This window comes from Lagenorhynchus albirostris, chromosome 3, assembly GCF_949774975.1.
Source record: "Lagenorhynchus albirostris chromosome 3, mLagAlb1.1, whole genome shotgun sequence".
Classification (NCBI taxonomy): domain Eukaryota; kingdom Metazoa; phylum Chordata; class Mammalia; order Artiodactyla; family Delphinidae; genus Lagenorhynchus; species Lagenorhynchus albirostris.
The window spans coordinates 42,815,544-42,838,069 of NC_083097.1; the positions used below are offsets into that span (position 1 = coordinate 42,815,544).

The window sequence follows — 22,526 nt, forward strand, 5'->3', positions numbered from 1 at the left end:
CTCCACGAGACTATTTTCCCATTTGCAAAATGGAAATAATAACATCCTCTTCACTGGGGTGTTTGAGAATTAAATGACATGATGCATATTATACTTAGTACTTTGTAACGGGAAAATAAATGTTCAAATGTATTATTATTCCTTTCAAAAATCAAATAGGGCTTCCCTGGTGGAGCAATGGTTGAGAGTCCACCTGTCGATGCAGGGTACACAGGTTCGTGCCCCGGTTCGGGAAGATCCCACATGCTGCGGAGAGGCTAGGCCCGTGAGCCATGGCCGCTGAGCCTGCGCGTCCGGAGCCTGTGCTCCGCAACGGGAGAGGCCACAACAGTGAGAGGCCCGTGTACCGCAAAAAAAAAAAAAAAAAAAAAATCAAATAAAAATACTTCTTTTTTTTTAAAACATATGCAGCCTTTTGAGTTTTTTCCTATTTTTTTTAAATGAAAAATTCTTCTTAGTAACAAAGAGCTAATAAGCAAATATTGCCAACATGCCACTATTATGTGATAGAGATGTTGGTAACATGTTCTATTCCCCAGCATGTGTTTTCTTTTCTGTTTCTTTCCTTTCCATTTCCCTATTCTGCTCTTCTGTGTTTCTGTTCAACAATTAAGCCAAAGCTCTCATTAACTTAATGCTACTGAAGATAAATAATGTTAAATAAAAATGTTAAAGTATTACCTTATAAGGTAATAATAGTAATTTTAACAGTAACTTTTCAAAAAAGGCAAAACCATATACAGTTGACCCTTCAACAATGAGGGAGTTAACTGTGCCTCTGCACAGTTGAAAATTGGTGTATAACTTGACAGTCAAGTATCTGCAAATCTGCATCTGTAGATTCAACCAATCATGGATGGTGTAGTACTGTAGTACATAATATTGAAAAAAATCCACATATAAGTGGACCTGAACAGTTCAAACCTGTGTTGTTCAAGGTCTACTGTATTACCATTTCCAATCAAGAAGGGCCTTATTTCTGTATCTTATAAAGAGTATGAACATAAAAATGATGATCTATTCTAAGATGAGGCAACTAAAATACTGAGTAATGGTAAACTCTGAACAATATATTCATCCAACAAGTTCTCAATGAGCCTCTACAAGGTACTTGGGTACTGAGAAAAACAGAAAAAAAAAAAGTCATGGTCCCTATCCTCAAGAAACTTAAAAAATATAATTTATGAAGTCAAGAAGTCAGGTAATTTGTCCTAAATCACTTAAATAATAAAACCAAGCAGGATGCTAATAAACGATTATGATTTTCTGTTCCTCATTTCACTTTTAGCTCATATCTACACCACTTGCTAGTCGTGGCTCCCAAATTAGCTCTGTAATAGATTAGTGCAAGATTTATTTTTTTAAGGTAAAAAGTTTAGTTGACTATTTGAAACATAGAGCCATATAACATATATATTCAAATGTGGAGCATCAGAAATGATCTTGAATATAAAGTATACACTGATCAATAGTAACTGTTACTAAAATCTCACTAAGATAAAAAGGAACTGTGAGTAAGCTAAGTAGTTTCATCAGAACAGTTAGTTGATATGCAAAAACAGAAGCCTGATTTTTCAGTTCCTTTTTTAATGTAATAAAACTGATTAATAATTCAGTTGACTTCTTTGGTCTTAAGTTTTAAAACTAAAGGCAGAATTAAGAGTACTTTGACCCACTAATTTACAAGACTAGGATTGACAGTCCTATTAAATATCCTTAGTCTAAAACTGTCAATTTCACTAAATAAAACTTGAAAAAAGTATCTCCTGGATATAATGAGTAAAAACATTCTATATAAAATATCAATGAAAAATACATTTTAAATTAAGGTGGGTATCTAAGATCAGCAACAACTCAAGGATGCCCACTCTTGCCAATTTTATTCAACGTAATATTGGAAGTCCTAGCCACAGCAATCAGGCAAGAAATGGAAATAAAAGGATTCCAAATTGGAAAGGAAGTAAAAAGGTAACACTCTGCAGATGACATGACACTACACATAGAAAATCCTATGATGCCACCAAAAAAGTAGTAGAGCTCAACAATGAATTCAGTAAAGTTGCAGGATACAAAATTAATATACAGAAATCTGTTGCACTTCTATACACTAAAAATAAATTACCAGAAGGGAAATTAAGAAAACAATCCCATTTACCATTGCATCAAAAAGAATAAAATACGTAGGAATAAACCTATCTCAGAAGGCAAAACAACTATACTTGGAAAATTATAAGACACTGATGAAAGAAATTGAAGACAATATAAACAGATGGAAAGGTATACTGTGTTCATGGATTGGAATTAATATTGTTAAAATGACCATACTACCCAAGGCAATCTACAGATTATTGCAATCCCTATAAAAATACCAAGGGCATTTTTCACAGAACCAGAACAAATAATTTTAAAATTTGTATGGAAACACAAAAGACCCCAAATAGCCAAAATAATCTTGAGAAAGAAGAACAGAGCTGGAGGAACAATGTTTCTTGACTTCAGACTATACTACAAAGCTACAATACTCAAAACACTATGGTACTGGCCAAAAAAACAGACAAATAGATCGACGGAACAGGATGAGAAAGCCCAGAAATAAACCCGTGCACTTACGATCAATTAATCTGTGACAAAGGAGGCAAGAATATACAATGGAGAAAAGACAGTCTCTTCAATAAGTGGTGCTGGGAAAACTGGACAGCCACATGTAAAATAATGAGATTAGAACATTTTCTCACACCATATATAGAAATAAACTCAAAATGGATTAAAGAACTAAATGTAAGACCAGAAACCATAAAACTCCTAGAGGAAAACATAGGCGGAACACCCTTTGCCATAAATCACAGCAACATATATTTTTGACCTGTATGCTAAAGCAGAGGAAATAAAAGCAAAATAGGACCTAATCAGACTTAAAAGCTTTTGTGTGGCAAAAAGGAAACCACTGACAAAACAAAGAGACAACCTACTGAATGGGAGAAAATATTTGCTAATGATATGACTGATAAGGGGTCAATACCCAGAATATATAAACAGCTCATACAACTCAACAAAAAAACAAGCAACCCAATTTAAAAATGGGCAGATCTGAATAGACATTTTATAAAGAAGACATACAGATGGCCAACAAGCACAAGAAAAGATCCTCAACGTCAGTAATCATCTGGGAACTTCAAAACCACAATAAGATATCACCTCACACCCATTAGAATGGTTATCATCAAAAAAGTGAGAAATAACAGGTCTTGGTGAGGATGTACATATAAGGGAACCCTTATACACTGTTGGGGGAATGTAAATTGGTGCAACCACCGTGGAAAACAGTATGGCCAATTTCTCAAAAAACTGAAAATAGAACTACCATATGACCCAGCAATTCCACTCCTGGGTATATATCTGAAAAAAAATGAAAACACTAATTCAAAAAGATACAGGTACCCCAATGTTCATTGCAGCATTATTTACAACTGCCAAGATACAGAAGTAACCTAAGTGTCCATCAACAGATGAATGGATAAAGAAGATGTGGTATATGTATAATGCAACACTACTCAGCAATAAAAAAGAATGAAATTTTGCCATTTGCAACAACATGGATGGACATGGAAGGTATTATGCTAAGTGAAATAAGTCAGACAAAGACAAATACTGCATGATATCACTTATATGTGGAATCTAAAAAATAATACAAACTAGTGAATATAACAAAAAGGAAACAGACTTACAGATACAGAGAACAAACTAGTGGTTACCAGTGGAGCGAGGGAAGCAGGGAGGGGCAAGATATGGGTAGGGGATTAAGAGTTATAAACTATTACGTATAAAATAAATAAGCGGGCTTCCCTGGTGGCGCAGTGGTTGAGAGTCCGCCTGCCTATGCAGGGGACATGGGTTCGTGCCCCGGTCTGGGAGGATCCCACATGCCGCGGAGCAGCTGGGCCCGTGAGCCATGGCCGCTGAGCCTGCGCGTCCGGAGCCTGTGCTCCGCAACGGGAGAGGCCACGACGGTGAGAGGCCCGCGTACCGCAAAAATAAATAAATAAATAAATAAATAAATAAGCAAGCTAGAAAGATATATTGTACAACACAGGGAATACAGTCAATATTTTAAAATAACTATAAATGCAGTATAACCTTTAAAAATTGTGAATCACTATTTTGTACACTGTAACTTATGTAATATTGTACATCAACTGTATCTCAATTAGAAAAAAAAAGGAAAAGGAAAATAAAGAAAGATGGACATGGCATAGGAATTAAAAGCTTGGAAAATAAACATATAGTAGAGAAGTTATTAACTTTAGAGAGTTTTAAAAATATCATCTCAATTTAAAAAATTAAATATTTTAGAAATTGAAAAGTTGACTGTCAGGAAGCCAGTACCCCTTCATCAAAAAGAATAACTTAAAGAACTTGGGGGAAATTTATAAAAGAAAATCTAAAGCACATAAAATAATCTATAAATTAATGTGTAAGCATTTGGAACTATTCCAAGCACTACTGAACTTTATATAGGAGTTTGCTACTATTATTTGTGAACTTAAACTAAGTTTAATGAAATGAGCTTAATGAAACTGTTATACTGTGGGAGGAAAAAGGCATAAACAGAATTGTTAAGAAATGCTAGAGAAAATTTTTAATATTGGTAAGCAGGCAGAACCTTATTGCTCTTAAATCTACAAAAACTGATGAAACCACCTTCAGAAGGTATTCATTTGTTTGAATTATACACAATGGTTAAATTGGGATATAGCCTATTCTGATTCTATTAAGTAGACTTTAGTCGTCAGCTCACATAAGACTGCTTGGATTTGAATCCTGGATTTACTGTGTGACTTGGGGCAACTTACTTAAATTCCCTAAGGGAATTTGGTTTGAGATTTAAATGAGATAATGCACATAATAATGTGACCAGTCCACAGTGAGTGCTCAATAAACATAGCTATCATTTTTATTATGAATTTAGTTCTTTAAAAGTAACTAGCAAAATTATATTTTGGCTTAATTTAGTGGCCTGAATAAAATCAGCTGACAGATGTACGTCTTTAGCATAAAGTGAGTAAACCCAGTGAGGTAAGAAAGATAAAGAAATTGAGCTTCATAGAATTACTGAACTGTCACAAACAGAATAGACCTAAAGGGAAAGAACTCATTTCTGAAGAACAAAACAGGGTCACTTTGGAGAAAAACTCAGAGAAAAAGACAAGTCAATAGAAAGGTAGTGGAAGATGGAACTAACATTTATTTATTGAATGCCTACTACTGGCCTAATGTTTACATGTTGTTTAATTGCATCCAATACTTTAGGATTTGGGAAATAGGTATTACCTTCAAATTATTGATACAAAAAACATAAATAAATAAAAAACCATGAAGCTCAGAAGTAACTTGTCCTAAATCACGTAACTAATAAAGCCACGATTGGGAAATGAAACCAGGCTACTTTGATCCCAAACGCTATTTCCCACTATAGTGGGATGTCTGCTTTAAAGAAGGAGGCAGGCTATTTGGAAGACAAAAGAAGCCTCTGAAAATCAGGTCCTGTTCAGATTCGGAAACAAAAAAGCAGTAATACCTAGAATGACAAATGGCCTTAAACTCTTTAAAAACAAAGTTTAGGACTAGAAGAGTGAAGATATGTGCCGAAGTATCTGGATTACAAATTTAAAACAACACAGTTTTCTTGAAGCAAACTAGCTTAGGTGAATTTGTTTCTCTTGATGCAAACTTCTTTGTCTCAAGGCTAGATATTCCCTTGGACAGCAATAATCCTTCCAGCAGCAGTGAAACACAGGAAAGGTCAATAGCCAAGTCAGAGTAGGAAAAAACATACCTGCTTAAACAATGGCAGAAAAAAACGGCTACACTTCTGACTTACTTTGTTAACCAATACTCTCCACTGTATTGGTTCCTAAACTAAACTGAGAATGTGGTTGAGTTTAGAAACAGGATTTTTTATGTCCTGGAGATGATACTTTCACTGAATATTGAATGTTAGGAAACCAGAAAAGAGGAAAATCTAGAAAGGTTCTTAGATTTCAGTCAGCCTTAACAAAAAGTGATAATCAAGGTTGGGGAAAATATGAAGGACATTCAGGAATTGACATAAAGTTTCCAGTTTAATCACATACATGTATTTGTCCTGGGCGAATCTGAAATCTTGTGGCATTGTCAAATTAGCTTTTTATTCCAAACAAGCAGAAAACTGATGATATTTCAATGATTCAAAATAAATCATGAATGAGTCCAAAGTTCCTAGTGCCTTTCAAAGATTTATTAACATTCAAGTAAATATGAAGAACTGTAAGGAAACAGATCATTTTCAGTTGCCTCAATTAGTCAAGTAACCTGAACTTCAAATTCCCCCAGAATGCTGTTTCAAAGGAAATTTGATAACTTTCTGAAAGTCTTGAGAACTATAAACTGAAGTTTGATGAATTAGGTTGAGAGGTGAATTGGAGTTTCATAGCTAATATTACTTAGATGGTAACACAGAATAGTGCTACCAATGATTAAGTAAAATTTTAAATATTCCTAAGCACTAATTTGCCACAGACTAACACTAATATAGGGAGTTAAATACAAAAAAATGACATAAACAGATATATTCATTTCTATTTCATTCAATCCTCTGATCTTTAAGACACTGAAGTCCCAGATACAAGATTATTAATGTCAAAGATAAGTCATTTAGTAATAAGACCCTTGGGCTTCCCTGGTGGCGCAGTGGTTGAGAGTCCGCCTGCCGATGCAGGGGATACGGGTTCGTGCCCCGGGTCTGGGAAGATCCCACATGCTGCGGAGCGCCTAGGCCCGTGAGCCATGGCCGCTGAGCCTGGGCGTCCAGAGCCTGTGCTCCGCAATGGGAGAGGCCACAACAGTGAGAGGCCCACGTACCGCAAAAAAAAAAAAAAAAAAAAGAAAAAGAAAAAGACCCTTATCATTTATTTTAAGATTGGTTTTAGTATGGGGTCTCAATATGAAAACAGCTTATTAACTTGTTTGCTGGTGCTTATGCTGAAGCATTTATCTCCATGAAAAGAACATAGAGAACAACCAAAGGAAGCTCCTAAATGTTATTTTTAAAAGTTATTAACTGTGAGCATCAGTATATCTCAAAGAATGTCAGCCCTTTCCACACTAGGTTCAGAAACTTTCTTTGACAATTCTTTGCAAAAGCAAACCTATAGTACATATGCCAAGATGCTAGCGACAATCTGCAATAAGGAGGTACTAGCTTTTGCCCAAAGAAATGGATTATGAACCCATCATACAAGTATTTATGAGTGAAAATTACTATTAACTAATACTTCTGCAAATGGTAGAGTTTTAGATACTATATTTACATTCAGTTCACCAGGCCAGGGGTTGATAATTTTTTTTCTGCAAAGGGCCAGATAGTAAATATTTTAGGCTTTGCCAGCCATATGGTCTCTACAACTACTCAACTCTGCCTGTAGCACAAAAGACAATGTATAAATGAGTAAGCATGGTTGTGTTCCAGTAAAACCATATAAAAAGTAAATACATTTGGCAGTGGCCAAATTTGGTCATAGTTTACTCACTTCTGTAGTATGCCAATATCAAAGCAATTGGAACCATATCATTAAAAAGGCAGCCTTGTGAAAGCAGTTATGTATATGTATGTTCTTCTAGGTAAGTCTGTAACTTCTATAAAGTCCGGTAACAAACTTTATCTAAACCTCTTCCTTATGAATTGCTTAATGGTGAGCCAATAGGAGCCATAATATTCAAATTCTGATGTGACAGTTGGAACATGCTTCTAATCTGATCAATAAATCCTTCAAAAGGTGTTAAATTTGACAGTGCTGGAAGGCAATGTGTTTTAATAAAGAAATTAGCAGTCAGAACAATGCAATGGCACCAAAGAACCTCTCCTCTCACACTGGGAACACTAAATGCTCTAGTTATGTTTAGGCAGTAGGAAAGAAAGAATACTGGCAAGTACTGAAATTTAAGTGTATTATAAAATGCTGGCTTGCTAGAAATTTTTATCTTCTTAATTTTTTCTTTACTTTTATGTTCGTATCTCTTAAAAAAATACTATAAATCATTATTTCAATTTGTAATTCAGGTATTCCCATCCTCCTATGCTGTTTACCCTTTATTGTAACTATTTAGGGTATTATAAAAATCACAATAAACAGCATTATTTTTATGTATGTAACTGAGATATGCAGCATTTAAGACAGAAGAAATCTAAGGCTAAATGTTTTCAGAGCTCTAGTGGGCATACAGTGGGAAAGGAAAGGTGAACTTTATTTTCTTCGAGGCAAAGAAGCTATAGGTGACATCTTAGCTTGCCACCAACCTTTATTCTTAATATGAAGTTTGTAGTTGTTTGTGAGGCAAGGAGATTTTTGTTCAAGTTAAAACAAGGGTTTCTTTGACCTACTGCAAAGTGTAAAGCCTTTCCCTTCAGGGGCTGCCTGTTACCCTGCATATGACAAGCAGTAAAAAGATAAAAGGAGGGGGAACAGGTTCTAAAGTTTGCTAATCTACTGATCTCAGCAATAGATTACGGCATGGCTTGAGAGTCATGAAAATTAGGTTTTAGTCAAGCTGGCCATTAACCGGTTGTCTCGTGGTGAGCGAGCCAGTTTCTTCAACTCGGTGGACTGAAGTTTCCTCATCTGGAAAATGAGAGAATGATCTTGACTAGCTGCTCTCAAAGGTCCGTTCCAGCTCTATTATTCTAAGACAGGAAAATGTCAAGCCACCTACTGTGGTCACTGTCTCTCACAGTCGAGCCGGGGGAAAAGCGTGACGAGGACTTCCCTGTCTCAGCCCTCACCCCATCTGCGGTCCTAGCTCAAGGCACCAAGGGAGCTTCCTCCCCACCTCCCCTCTCTAGCTCTCTCCTACTCGGGATAGAAAAGGGCGCTCCCATTCCCGCAATTCCCCCAATTCTCCTCCTCCCTCCTCCTCTCACTCGGGTGTTCACCCACGGTAACCCTGCCTTTTCCCTAAGGTCCGGCAGACACCGACTCCCACAGCCCCTCGAGTTCTTTCTCAGCCCCCGACGGAGGCCCTGACTTGCTCTCACCCGAGACCTGTAGGAACGCGCGCCGCCTCTCCGGACCGGTCTCCGCGGGCCCCGGCTTTGGCCTCACCGCTTCCGCAAGAAGCCACAGTTCCGAGGCGTTTCCCTGAAGAACTTCCCCGGGTAACAGCCGACTCCGTCGCAAGCTCAGCCTTAGCAGCCGCGTCCCCCCTTTCCCTCCGCTCCCTCCCGGGAGATGAGTTTGCAAGACCCGGAACGTCCTCTACCTGAGCAGGCCGAGCCTTTAATCTCAGAGAGCTCGGCGGGAAGGAGGACACCCCTCCCCCAAACTTCTCAACTTGCTGCAGCAAGGGTTCTTGTCCCCTGAACAGGAAAAGGCAACGGCCTAGGCCGCGGAGGCCAGCGGGGGATGCAGTTCTGAGAGCGCTAAGCCGGCCGCCGCAGTCAAACCTCCCGCCGCCGCGGACTACAACTCCCAGAGGGCTCTGCGACAGCCAACACGCCTCCCGCCGCAGAGCCCAGCCCTCCGGCTTCGGAAGAAAGGGCGGCGCAGGTGGGCTAATCGCGTTTTATCTGCAGCCAGACCTTTGCGCTAGAGTCTGTTGCCTGCCTGCCCTTAAGGAATCTAAGAGGAGGGACGCGATCTCCTGCAGTCTACCACCCCGGAGGCCACCTGAGAAAGGGCTGATGTGACATTTCCATCTAGGGCTGACCTCCCATTATCTGTCTGTCATCTCAGGCTGTTCTCGCTGGTGCTCTGTACTCTCATCACGTGCTTGCACCCTGTGGACACCAAGGGAAGCTGGTTTGAAAAAAAAATTGTTAGATTTGGCACTTTCTCTCCCTTGTCTAGCCATTTAGGTTTGTTTTTTGTTTTTTACGTGTTGGCAGTTTAGTCACTAGGCTAAAAGAGGGGCTTTGGTAGGATTTTAAGCACCCTCTCCCCATCCCTAACAATTTCGCCGACAGCCACCCCAAATAAACATACAGTCTAAGGAAAATTGGTGTGCTTGTTATAAAAAGTCAGCTTAAGGTAAGTCTCCTGAAAAGCATATGGCAATACCTCAGCTCTTCTTACGTAGGAAGCCGGTGGCTTTTTTTTTTTAAGCAAAACAACCAGGAAAAATGCAACGTTAGTGTAATGTGTTAATCCCAAATGAAAGAAACCAAATTTAACAAATAGTTAAAACTGAGTGCCAAGCATTTTACATAAAATATCTCATTAAGTCTTTACCATGATTCTAGAAGTGTATATTATCCCTATTTTACAAATAAGGAAACAGCCCTAGAGAATTTTAAGAGTTACCCAAGGCCAAACAACTATCAAGTGGCAGAAGATCTGGAATTCAAACTGAGGTCTTCTTCCAAAGCCTATGCTCTCAAACTCTGCCTCTATTATCGAGGGTTTGATAAATGCAAGGCAGGTAATGTGATGAATATTGCCTTTAAGGCAGATAAAAGTTATTTTGCTAATGGTGTCCTTATTAAAAAACTTTTGCAACTGCTTTTTAGCCTGCCTTCAACAGTACATTCTTTTGATAGCTGCAATGGTGGCAAAATTTTTTTCTTTCTCTGCTTTTCAGGCTGAGAAAATATTTTTAGGTAAGGCTGAGAAGCACGAAAGTAGATGGTATGGAATGACGTCAGCGAAAATGGCTGAATAGGGAACTTGAAAACTCTCCCTCCACAAAAGCAACGAATAACCTGGTGAAACTGTCAGAATCAGCTTTTTTTGGAACTCTGGAATCTAATAAAAAAAACTCACAACAACCAGGGGGACACTTAAGAAAAGACTGCTGAATTTTGGCAAGAAAGCTCTGTGATTATCTCTAGCTTGCCAGTGGCCTTGAGGACAGCAGCCCACATTCCTGGTGTAGGTTGCTGGTACCAGAGAGAGTAATATGGACCTTATTCTAAAGGAGTTGTAATTTTGTGTTTTGACCTATCTGGTGGTGTCCTGAAGGTTTGGCTCAAGGGCTTACCTTTGTTTCCCCAGCCTTGGAGCCTCCCAGGGCTGAGGCAGGACTGTCAAAAGAGTTTAAAGCAAATGTATTAGTCACTGCCACCAGGGTACGATGTAACAGTTGGGACAAACAATAAACAGGCCAAGAAACCTAGGAAGGAAGAGCCTGGGGAAGCAGATACTTGGGGAATAAAGGGTTTTTGTTTTCTATTTTTTTTTTTTTTTTTTTTTGCGATACGCGGGCCTCTCACTGTTGTGGCCTCTCCCGTTGCGGAGCACAGGCTCCGGACGCGCAGGCTCAGCGGCCATGGCTCACGGGCCCAGCCGCTCCGCGGCACGTGGGATCTTCCCGGACCGGGGCACGAACCCGTGTCCCCTGCATCGGCAGGCGGACTCTCAACCACTGCGCCACCAGGGAAGCCCTGTTTTCTATTTTTTAAATATTTACTTATTTATTTGGTCGTGCTGTATCTTAGTTGCAGCAGGTGGGCTCCTTAGTTGAGGCATGTATGCGGGATCTAGTTCCCTGACCAGGGATGGACCCGGGCCCCCTGCGTTGGGAGCATGGAGTCTTATCCACTGTGCCACCAGGGAAGTCCTGGTATAAGGGTTTTCTTGAAAAGCTTCCTCCTCTTCTGGGGAATCCAGAAGGCCACATGCATGCCTTGGTCTGGACCCATGCTCAGAAAAGACCTGAGAAGACCCTAAGCTCTCACTTCTGGCTGACTTTCAGACTCTGTACAAGCAGGAAGTGAAGGCTAATGCAGAAATGTAAAGTATCCTGCTAAGCATTGAAGGAGTGCCCCAGCACACAGCTAGCTGACAAAGACTGGGAGAGATTTTTTGCATTTTATCTGGTTTTTTCTTTTTCTTTTTTGCTTATAAGCATTTAATAAAGATATCTCTGCTAAATCACTAGCTGACCACTAAGCTAATGGAACAGAGTGGTCACACAACAAAGAATACAGACTTTATAGAATTAGCTGACTGGTAGTTAAGTCTAGAAGCTTGATCACATTTAAACTTGATTTTTAAAATCAACCATTTATAGTTGGTGTTATAGACTTCCCATCACATCAGGAAGCACATTTCTGGAATTCTTTCATTTGTGATATTAAGACTATTCAGTGGGCTCAAATATTGTCTCTTACAAAGTTCGCCTTTAGCTTTTCACCAGTCATTGATGATCAGTAGCCATTGATGATCATCTTCTAGATCAGAGGTTTGTGTCACCCTTAGTGTCTGAGTAAATTTTTCTCAGTGTCCTTAGTTTCTGTTTACTAAGTGGTTAGGTCCAAACAAATTAATATGTGTTTATTTAAATATGTATGGAAATTGAAAGAAAAAGATTTTATTTCATTCTTTAATAACCACAATTGCTTACTAATTGGGTGTATACACCTATTGGGCACTGCATAACTTCTCAAACCTTGAAATCAGATGGGACATCACTGTCTCCATTTCCTCTTCCACATTGGATTTTGCACAGCACTTGCTTGAGATCATAGGAATTGCTGAAAACTCAATTTTGAAAAGATATGTTAGCCAAAAGAATTAACTTGATCTAATGTTGAAACTGTGAAGTACCTCAAGCGTTCACATGGTGTCTGACAGATATTGCTGTTTTCCTCAAAAATTTAAAATACTCTGTGAAGTCCTTGTGAGTTCCCTGTGGTAACCTCATAGCTTAGGAACTGCAGGTCACTAGCAATTATGTTCCTGGCCTAAAGCAAGAATTGACAAACATTTTATGTAAAGGGCCTAGTAGTAAGTATTTTAGGTTTTATAGCCATATGGTCTCTGTTAACAACTACCCAATTCTGCCTTTATGGCGTGAATGCAGCCGACATAGGCAATATATAAACCAATGAGGTGGCTATATTTTAATTTATTTATAGAAATAGGTACTAGACTGGATTTGTTCCCAGAACTGTAGCTTTCTGACCCTCTGGCCTAGAGAACACAGAGTGGAGATTTTCCTTTATTAGCTGGATTCTTCAAAGGAGAGGACTTTCCCCTTTCCTCCAGGATCTGAGCTCACTCCCTTTTTGCATTTGAAGCTCTCCAGCTTTGTTTGGGATTTATTTAAAGGTTTCATCTTTCTTGGTAAGGCCTTGTTTTGAGTACTCGTTTGGCACTTTGGTCTGATCTTGAGATCAGAATGTTTCAACTGAAGTTAGCTGAAAATGACTTTGGCCCAATTTCTTTGGGAAGGGGCTGCTTCAAATGAAACTGCTGGTTTAGCCTTCAGCCCATTCCTCTGGAAGGGCTGTTTTCTGGAGAATGGCAAAAGAAGGGAGGAAGAGAGGGAGGAAGGAAGGAGGGAGGGAGGGAAGGAAGGGAGGGAGGAAGGGCCTTTGTCCTGGCTCCTCAGGGACCAAACTGTCTTCTTAAGACTGGCTGGGATGAGATTGCAGGCTGTTTGAATTGAACCTATTGTGCTGTAAGCTGTTTAAACTGTTTGAAAATTGTTCTTTACTCTAGAGGAAAAACATCTAGAAAATGAGATCCCAGTTATCTAAGTATTTTGAGGGCACACCCTCTACAGGGACTTTAGCCAATTTTATGTTTAAAACCAAGGTCCTACAGGGAGGAGGAAGGGTAAGCTGGGACAAGGTGAGAGAGTGGCATGGACATACATACACTACCAAATGTAAAATAGATAGCTAGTGGGAAGCAGCTGCATAGAACAGGGAGATCAGCTTTGTGTCCACCTAGAGGTGTGGGAAAGGGAGGGTGAGGGAGGAGTGGGGATATGTGTATATGTATAGCTGATTCACTTTGCTATAAGGCAGAAACTAACACACCATTATAAAGCAATTATACTCCAATAAAGATGTTAAAAAAAAACCCAAGGTCCTTCCCTTTGTGCACTTCTAATTAAATAGACTGACCTGACCAAAGACAATTGAGAATATCAATAGTCATTATGGGGAACTTTTGAAATCCCCAAACTTAATATTCTTAAAACAGAATTGGACTACAATAGCTCAAAAATTTACAATTGAGTGGAATGCTTATTTCTATGGGTATTTTGAGGCTTTCTGAAATTATCAGGAGTCTAAAATTGCTTCTGCAAAATAAGACTTTAAGATTAACTGAGGCAGACAAATGATTAAAGAAAGGTAAAATGGCTCCTGAAGCCTCAGGCTCTTCTTCCTTGGCTTCTTTGTCTCAGGCTCTGCCTCTGGCCCCTTCTTGTTTCCCACAGCTCTGTCTTCCTCTTTTTTACCACCATCCCCATACTAATTCTCTCACCAAACTTCCCCCTTTCTCTGAAACTCTCCCTATTCCCTTTTTCTCTGCACTTGTCAGTACCTGTTGCTTTAAAATTTAGCATTCTGAGGATCGAGGCTAAAAGCTTAATTTCTTGATATCCTCTGGACTAAAGCTGAACTGCGAGCCATAGCCAAAGATTTTTCCAAAGTAACTGAAGGTTTACACAGATTCGCTGAGGAATTTAATATAGCCATTCAAGTGTATCAACCTGGTTTCTCTGATTAATATCAGCTAGTTGGTATATGCTTGTTGGTAAAGGCCAGGTCCAGCATTGGATGAAAACTGCTAATTGGGAAAGTCCTGAAAGAGCTCTAGAATTACAACTGAGAAACCAGCGCGCTAACTTATTTTATGATTAGGCTCAGGCAATTGCTAGATGACTTCATCGAGCAATTCCTAGGGCTTTTCCAAAACGGGAAATTTGATTTGAACAAAATTCAGACTTGCACACAAAAATCTAATGAACCTGCTCATGAATATTACAATTGACTTCAGAATGTTTTTAAATAAAATTCTGGTCTTCCTTCAAATGTTGATTCCACCTGAGTAGTTTTTAAATTTTTTTACTCCTAATTTATCCCTCATGCACCCCCTTTCTGCTTTGATAACCATAAGTTTGTTTTCAATGTCTGTGAGTCTATTTCTGTTTCATAAGTTCATTTGTATCATTTTTTTAGGTTCCACATATAAGTGATATCATATGATATTTGTCTTTCTTTTTCTGACTCGCTTCACTTAGTATGATAACCTCTAGGTCTATTCATGTTGCTGCAAATGGCATTATTTTATTCTTTTTTATGGCCGAGTAGTATTCCTTTGTGTGTGTGTGTGTGTGTGTGTGTATATATATATATATATATATATATATATATATATATATACCACATCTGCTTTATCCATTCACCTGTCGATGGACATTTCAGTCACTTCCACATCTTGGCTATTATAAATAGTGCTGCTATGAACATTGGGGTGCATGTATCTTTTCAAATTAGAATTTTTGTCTTTTCCAGATATATGCCCAAGAGTGGGATTGCTGGATAATATGGTAACTCTTTAAGGAACTTTCATGCTGTTTTTCATAGTGGCTGTACCAATTTACATTCCCACCAACAATGTAGGAGGATCCCCTTTACTCCACACCCTCTCCAGCATTTATTATTTGTAGACTTTTTAAAGATAGCCATTCTGACCCATGTGAGGTGATGCCTCATGGTAGTTTTGATTTGCATTTCTCTGATAATTAGCAATGTTGAGCATCTTTTCATGTGCCTATTGGCCATCTCCTTTGGAGAAATGTCTATTTAGGTCTTCTGCCCATTTTTTGATTGGGTTTTTTTTTTGTTTTGTTATTGAGTTGCATGAGCTGTTTATATATTTTGGAAGTCAAGCTCTTATTGGTTGTATCGTTTGCAAATATTTTCTCCCACTCCATGGGTTGTCTTTTCGTTTTGTTTATAGTTTCCTTTGCTATGCCAAAACTTACAAGTTTGATTAGGTTCCATTTGTTTATTTTCCCTTTATTTCTATTGTCTTGGGAGACTGACCTAAGAAAACACTGGTACAATTTACTTCAGAGAAATGTTTTTTGGTTTTTTTAAAAGATTTATTTATTATTTATTTATCTATTTTATTTTTATTTTGGGCTGCATTGGGTCTTAGTTGCAGCACATGGGGGATCTTCGTTGAGGCATGCAGGCTCTTCGTTGTGGTGTGCAGACTTCTCTCTAGTTGCAACATGTGGGTTTTCTCTCTCTAGTTGTGGTGCACAGGCTCCAGGGTACATGGCCTCTGTAGTTGTGGTGCGCAGGTTCCAGAGCATGTAGTTTGCGGCATGCAGGCTCTAGTTGAGGTGTGCAAACTCAGCAGTTGTGGCACATGGGCTTAGTTGCCCCGCGGCATCTGGGATCTTAGTTCCCTGACCAGGGATCAAACCCGTGTCCCCTGCATTGTAAGGTGGATTCTTTACCACTGGACCACCAGGGAAGTCCCCATTTCAGAGAATGTTTTGCCTGTGTTCTCCTCCAGTAGTTTTATGATGTCATGTCTTATATTTAAGTCTTTAAGTCATTTTGAGTTTATTTTTGTGTATGGTGTGAGGGAGTGTTCTAACTTCAGTGATTTACATGTGGCTGTCCAGTTTTCCCAACACCACTTGCTGCAGAGACTGTCTTTTCTCAGTTGCCTCCTTTGTCAAAGATTGACTGTAGGTGTGTAGGTTTATTTCTGGGCTCTTTATTCTGATCCATTGATCTATATGTCTGGTTTTGTGCCAATAGCATGCTGTTTTGATTATTGCAGCTTTGTAGTATTCTCTGAAGTCTGGGAGGGTTATGCCTTCAGCTTTGTTCTTTTTCCTCAGGATTGCTTTAGCAATTCTGAGTCTTTTATGGTTCCATCCATCCGTATGGTTTTTAACACTTATGGGTTTTTTTTTCTTTTTTTTTTCAATGGGAAACTAGCTAAATTAATTATATTGCATATACACAATAAAATACCAGCTACTCCAGCTTTCTTTTGATTTCCATTTGCATGGAATACCTTTTTCCATCCCCTCACTTTCAGTCTGTATGTGTCCCTAAGTCTGAAGTGGGTCTCTTGTAGACAGTATATATATGGGTCTTGTTTTTGTATCCATTTAGCAAGCCTGTGTCTTTTGGTTGGAGCATTTAATTCATTCATGTTTAAGGTAATTATCCATATGTATGTTCCTGTGACCATTTTCTTAATTGTTTTGGGTTTGTTTTTGTAGGTCCTTTTCTTCTCTTGTGTTTCCCACTTAGAGAAGTTCCTTTCGCATTTGTTGTAGAGTTTGTTTAGTGGTGCTGAATTCTCTTAGGTTTTGCTTGTCTGTAAAGCTTTTGATTTCTCCATCGAATCTGAATGAGACCCTTGCTGGGTACAGTAATCTTGTTTGTAGTTTCTTCCCTTTCATCACTTTAAGTACATCATGCCACTCCCTTCTGGCTTGTAGAGTTTCTGCTGAGAAATCAGCTGTTAACCTTATGGGAGTTCCCTTGTATGTTATTTTTTGGTTTTCCCTTGCTGCTTTCAATAATTTTTCTTTGTATTTAATTTTTGCCAGTTTGATTACTATGTGTCTCGGCGTGTTTCTCCTTGGGTTTATACTGTATGGGACTCACTCTGCTTCCTGGACTTGGGTGGCTATTTCCTTTCCCATGTTAGGGAAGTTTTCGACTATAATCTCTTCAAATATTTTCTCTGGTCCTTTCTCCCTCTCTTCTCCTTCTGGGATCCCTATAATGCGAATGTTGTTGCGTTTAATGTTGTCCCAGAGGTCTCTTCATTTCTTTTCATTCTTCATTTCTTTTCATTTCTTTTCATTCTTTTTCTTCATTTCTTTTCATTCTTTTTTCTTTATTCTCTTCCGCAGCAGTGAATTCCATCATTCTGTCTTCCAGGTTACTTATCCGTTCTTCTGCCTCAGTTATTCTGCTCTTGATTCCTTCTAGTGTAGTTTTCATTTCAGTTATTGTATTGTTCATCTCTGTTTGTTTGTTCTTTAATTCTTCTAGGTCTTTGTTAAACATTTCTTGCATCTTCTCGATCTTTGCCTCCATTCTTTTTCTGAGGTCCTGGATCATCTTCACTATCATTATTCTGAATTCTTTTTCTGGAAGGTTGCCTATCTCCACTTCATTTAGTTGTTTTTCTGGGGTTTTATCTTGTTCCTTCATCTGGTACATAGCCCTCTGCCTTTTCATCTTGTCTATCTTTCTGTGAATGTGGTTTTCCTTCCACAGGCTGCAGGATTGTAGTTCTTCTTGCTTCTGCTGTCTGCCCTCTGTTGGATGAGGCTATCTAAGAGGCTTGATGGGAGGGACTGATGGTGGGTAGAGCTGACTGTTGCTCTGGTGGGCAGAGCTCAGTAAAACTTTTATCTACTTGACTGCTGATGGGTGGGGCTGGGTTCCCTCCCTGTTGGTTGTTTGGCCTGAGGCAACCCTACACTGGAGCCTACCTGGGCTCTTTGCTGGGGCCAATGGCAGACTCTGGGAGGGCTCACACCAAGGAGTACTTCCCAGAACTTCTGCTGCCAGTGTCCTTGTCCCCACAGTGAGCCACAGCCACCCCCTACCTGTGCAGGAGACCCTCCAACTCTAGCAGGTAGGTCTGGTTCAGTCTCCCCTGGGGTCACTGCTCCTTCCCCTGGGTCCCGATGCACACACTACTTTGTGTGTGCCCTCCAAGAGTGGAGACTCTGTTTCCCCAAGTCCTGTCAAAGTCCTGCAATCAATTCCCACTAGGCTTCAAAGTCTGATTCTCTAGGAATTCCTCCTCCTGTTGCCGGACCCCCAGGTTGGGGAGCCTGACATGGGGCTCAGAACCTTCACTCCAGTGGGTGGACTTCTGTGGTATAGGTGTTCTGCAGTTTGTGAGTCACCCAGCCCAGTTATGGGATTTGATTTTACTGTGATTGCGCCCCTCCTACCATCTCTTTGTGGCTTCTCCTTTGTCTTTGGATGTGGGGTATCTTTTTTGGTGAGTTCCAGTGTCTTCCTGTTGAGATTGTCCAGCAGCTATTTGTGATTCTGGTGTTCTCGCAAGAGGGAGTGAGAGCACGTCCTTCTACTCCGCCATCTTGGTTCCTCTCCCCCAACTCTTATGTTTATTAATGGGTGGAACTGGGACCTTTTCCTTCTAGTAAAAATGACCAGGTTGGAATGGAAAACTTTGTTCACTCCAGATTTAGTAAATCTGGCAAAACATCTCTCTCATTCTCTAGATGTTACCTTAAAGGAATACAGTCAAAATTCTTAATCTCCCAACTCCAGCAAATGAATGATCCTAAATATAATCAAAACCTGCCTAGTTTCTAGATTGTTACAAAATTAAGCACTTGTCTTCCAACATCCTCCCAATTCTCAGTGACAGGGCTCCAAGGAACTATAGGTGGTTTTCCCAACCCTCCTTCTTAACTGGCTTGAAGGAACATTTCTCCAGATTGGGGGAAAATCTCTTCTAGTCCTAACTGACAAGGGAGCTACACTCATTGCTCAATTCTGCTACTATAAAACAGCCCTGCCTCAAAGTACTAAAACAGTTCAAATAGTGCAGATCTTTAATGAGCCTCAAGAGGTTCTTGTCTCTGAACCTATTCCCTTTAGTTTAGGGCTTTTGAGAGATACTCACACTTTTCTCCTTGGCTCCTCTGCCCCTACCCACTTATTAGGCTAAGACTTCTTAGAGAATTATCATGCCAGTATTCTTTCTCCCCGAAAGGGAAAATATAGAAATTGACAGTAGTCATCTAAGCAATCCACCAAGTGAATTAAATGACCCTTTGATATCTTTTATTCCATCTCTGACCGTACTAGAGCAGATTCTGGAAACGCTGATCATTTGTCCCTATTGAATCAGTTCACACTTCCCTTATGAGCAAAATCTCCAAATGATGTTGGCAAAATTCATAGCACATTTCCCATTAAAATTCAGAGAGACTCCTCAAAATCTCTTCCCAGAATTAATTGATACCCTAAGAGTAAGGAAGCCATTCAAGGTGTAAAGCCTATAATAGAAGATTACAAGGCTCAAGGCCTCATTATCCCTTGTACTAGGCAGACACTCCCATTTTACTGGTGAGAAAACCTAAGGGCCAAGGGTGGAGGTTTGTCCAGGACCTCCCAGCAACAAACAACATTGTTATCTCTGTTGTTCCTAGCCCTCATAGTTATTAGGTAGTAAATTCTTTACTGTAGCTGATTTATATAACGCAGTCTTTAGTATTTCAGTTGGTGAAGCTAGCCAATACCTTTTTGCCTTCACTTTGCAAGAAAGCCAATTCACCTGGACTGTAATGCCTCAGGGTTATACGGAGCCCCTATTTCTTGGGCAAATCCTCAAGGCTGATCCCTAGAAATACTGCTTTGTTGCAACAAGTGGATGATTCACTTCTTTGCTCTCGTTCTCAAGCCTCCTTACAGGAAGACAGCATCCACTTGCTAAACTTTTAGCCTTAAAGGGACATAATATCACCAAAGAAAAATGGCAGTTTGCCCCAAACCAGGTTTGATATGTAGGGCGTCAGATATCAGAACAAGGGATACACTTAGATCCAGATAGACTTCATGGTGTCTTAGTTTCCCAAAACCCAAAACTAAATGCCAACTGTGAGATTTTCTTGGTCTAGTTTGTAATTGCTGAAATTGTGACAGGTTTCCTTGGGCTAGACCTTAACGGCTAAAATTTGATTCCAATTTTTCCCTCTTATGGCCAAACTTCTGTACGTTTTACTCAACAATAACAACACAACTTAATTTTATGGGAAGAATTGGATGACATAGCCTCAAGGTCTTAGAGAAGAGTTTGCTGAACCCACCTGCCCTTGAGCTTCCCAATTATCAAATTCCATTTTTCCTTGTTGTATATGAAAAGGAAGGGAATGCCCTTGGGGTACTCACCCCAAAACATGGATTCACCATTGACCCATAGGGTATTATAGCCAACAGCTGGACCCTGTGGCATGAGGATAACCCCCTTGCCTTGCTGTGATCCTTCTAAACCTCACATCCACCCCTTTTGGAATTCATAAACTCTCATCCTTTGAGCTAGTCACAGTATACCCAATGAACTTGGCTCCTACTTCTTTAACCTACAACTGATAAAAGGAGAGATACTCCAATATTGCAAAGGCCTAATTGCTTCTATTAAAAATAACCATGTTTTGGTGGATCAGTCTTTTCACAGTGCACCCTTGGGGGACAAAGACCTTAAGCATCACAACTTGCAACCTGGAGATTTCATCTATCACAAAAGATACATCCAGAAGAACTCTCTTCAACCTTGCTGGAAAGTACTCTATCAAGTACTCCAAACAACCCTTGTGCTTCCAGACTCGAAGGAATAGACTCCTGGATTCATGAGACACACCTAAAGAAAGCATCGAACCTTAACTGAAACTGCACATCATCTGGTGACCTGAAAGTAAAGATTTTCCAGAATTGAAGCAGATGACATCTGATAAGACAGCTTTCCCAAGATATCTGGACCAGGCCTGTTGGAAGTTTGTCACCAAGCCTTTGATGATGGCATAATGCCTCAGGAGATCTCTGATGTCTATGATTTTGATAACAGGACTTTAGATAAAAAGTGCCTGAGAGTCCTCCTTCCTCCTCCTTGTTACTCAAATGTGACCTTAATAGGCTTCCAATCTGTGCACTTTCCCTCTGATGTGAGACACTATACCCAGGAATGGTCCTTCTTGACATTGAGGGACAAAAAGCCATTGAAACTAAAACCCCTGACTCTTGATAGCAGTGCTTTCAGAGAAAAATCCTGATCAAAAGGGGAAAATGTAAAAAATTAATAAACAGAAACCTCAATTAAATAGAGTTGGGAGACCAGAAGGGGGAACTCTCACACCCTCTGGTGATAGAACCTAACAGGAAGAAGAAAGACTCCTTTCCTGGCAGGGACTCAGCCAATGAAAAGCTATGAGCTCTTTGTTTTATTTATGGTCTGTATGTTTTCACACTGGACTGAAGCCTTTCCTTGAAGACAGACGGCCTCTTCTGTGGCTAAAGTCTCTTTAGAAAAGGTTATCCCTACCTGGGGAACTCCTCTAGAACTGTGAGGAACCCATCTTACTGGCCAGGTGCTTTGAAAAGTCCTTTTCCTCTCTATAAAAGTGTTCTCCTTCCTTTGCCATGCCGGGACTTGCATGTGGTTTGGCATGGTTGCAGACCCCAAATTGCAATTCTCTGCTAATCCTGAATAAACCCATCTTTGCTGGAGAAATATTTGGCAGTGTTTTTGTTTCAGGTCAACAGTAGTCTGTGTGCTAGCATGTGCACTGCTAATGGGTTTGTCATTGTTTCTATGCTTTTTCAGTGGGCAGAGTAAGGAAATCCTTTTTATTTTATGAAGATAATATATCATGAGTTCATAATGATATTTCCAATTCAAGTTTAAGAGTATAGGGCTATTTCTTAACCTCTGATTTCTATTTCAATCTCTTTTCTCTCACACTAAAAATCTTAATTCTTAAACAATATTAACTTAATTATGTACTAGTTTATTACCAACAATATGATTACAGAATTGGTTTATTTTTTGCAGTTCTTTTTGCCTTATGATATATCCCACTAGGGACATATGGTCAAATTACTGTATTTTAAATCACTTGAAATAACTCTTCTCTGTGTGGTTAAGCCACTAACTCTAAATACCCACTAAAAAGCCACTAAATAAATATACATTTATTTAAGTGTATTTGGTTTTTTGCTTTAAATTCTAAAA

At 39.5% G+C, this 22,526-nt stretch overlaps 1 protein-coding gene across 4 annotated transcripts in view; it reads right to left on the minus strand.

Annotated features, from left to right (window-relative positions):
• The window catches only part of SLC38A9 (solute carrier family 38 member 9), a 101,137-nt gene extending 91,733 nt beyond the window's left edge, over positions 1-9,404 (minus strand). The window contains exon 1 of one of the 4 annotated variants that reach the window (XR_009539481.1): positions 9,068-9,402. The gene's annotated coding sequence lies outside the window, so the exon portion shown is untranslated. Of the gene's footprint in view, positions 1-9,067 lie in introns of all 4 variants that reach the window. The other 3 variants (XR_009539480.1, XR_009539479.1, XM_060142966.1) reach the window with 3 other exon arrangements.
• Positions 9,405-22,526: the final 13,122 nt, after the last annotated feature.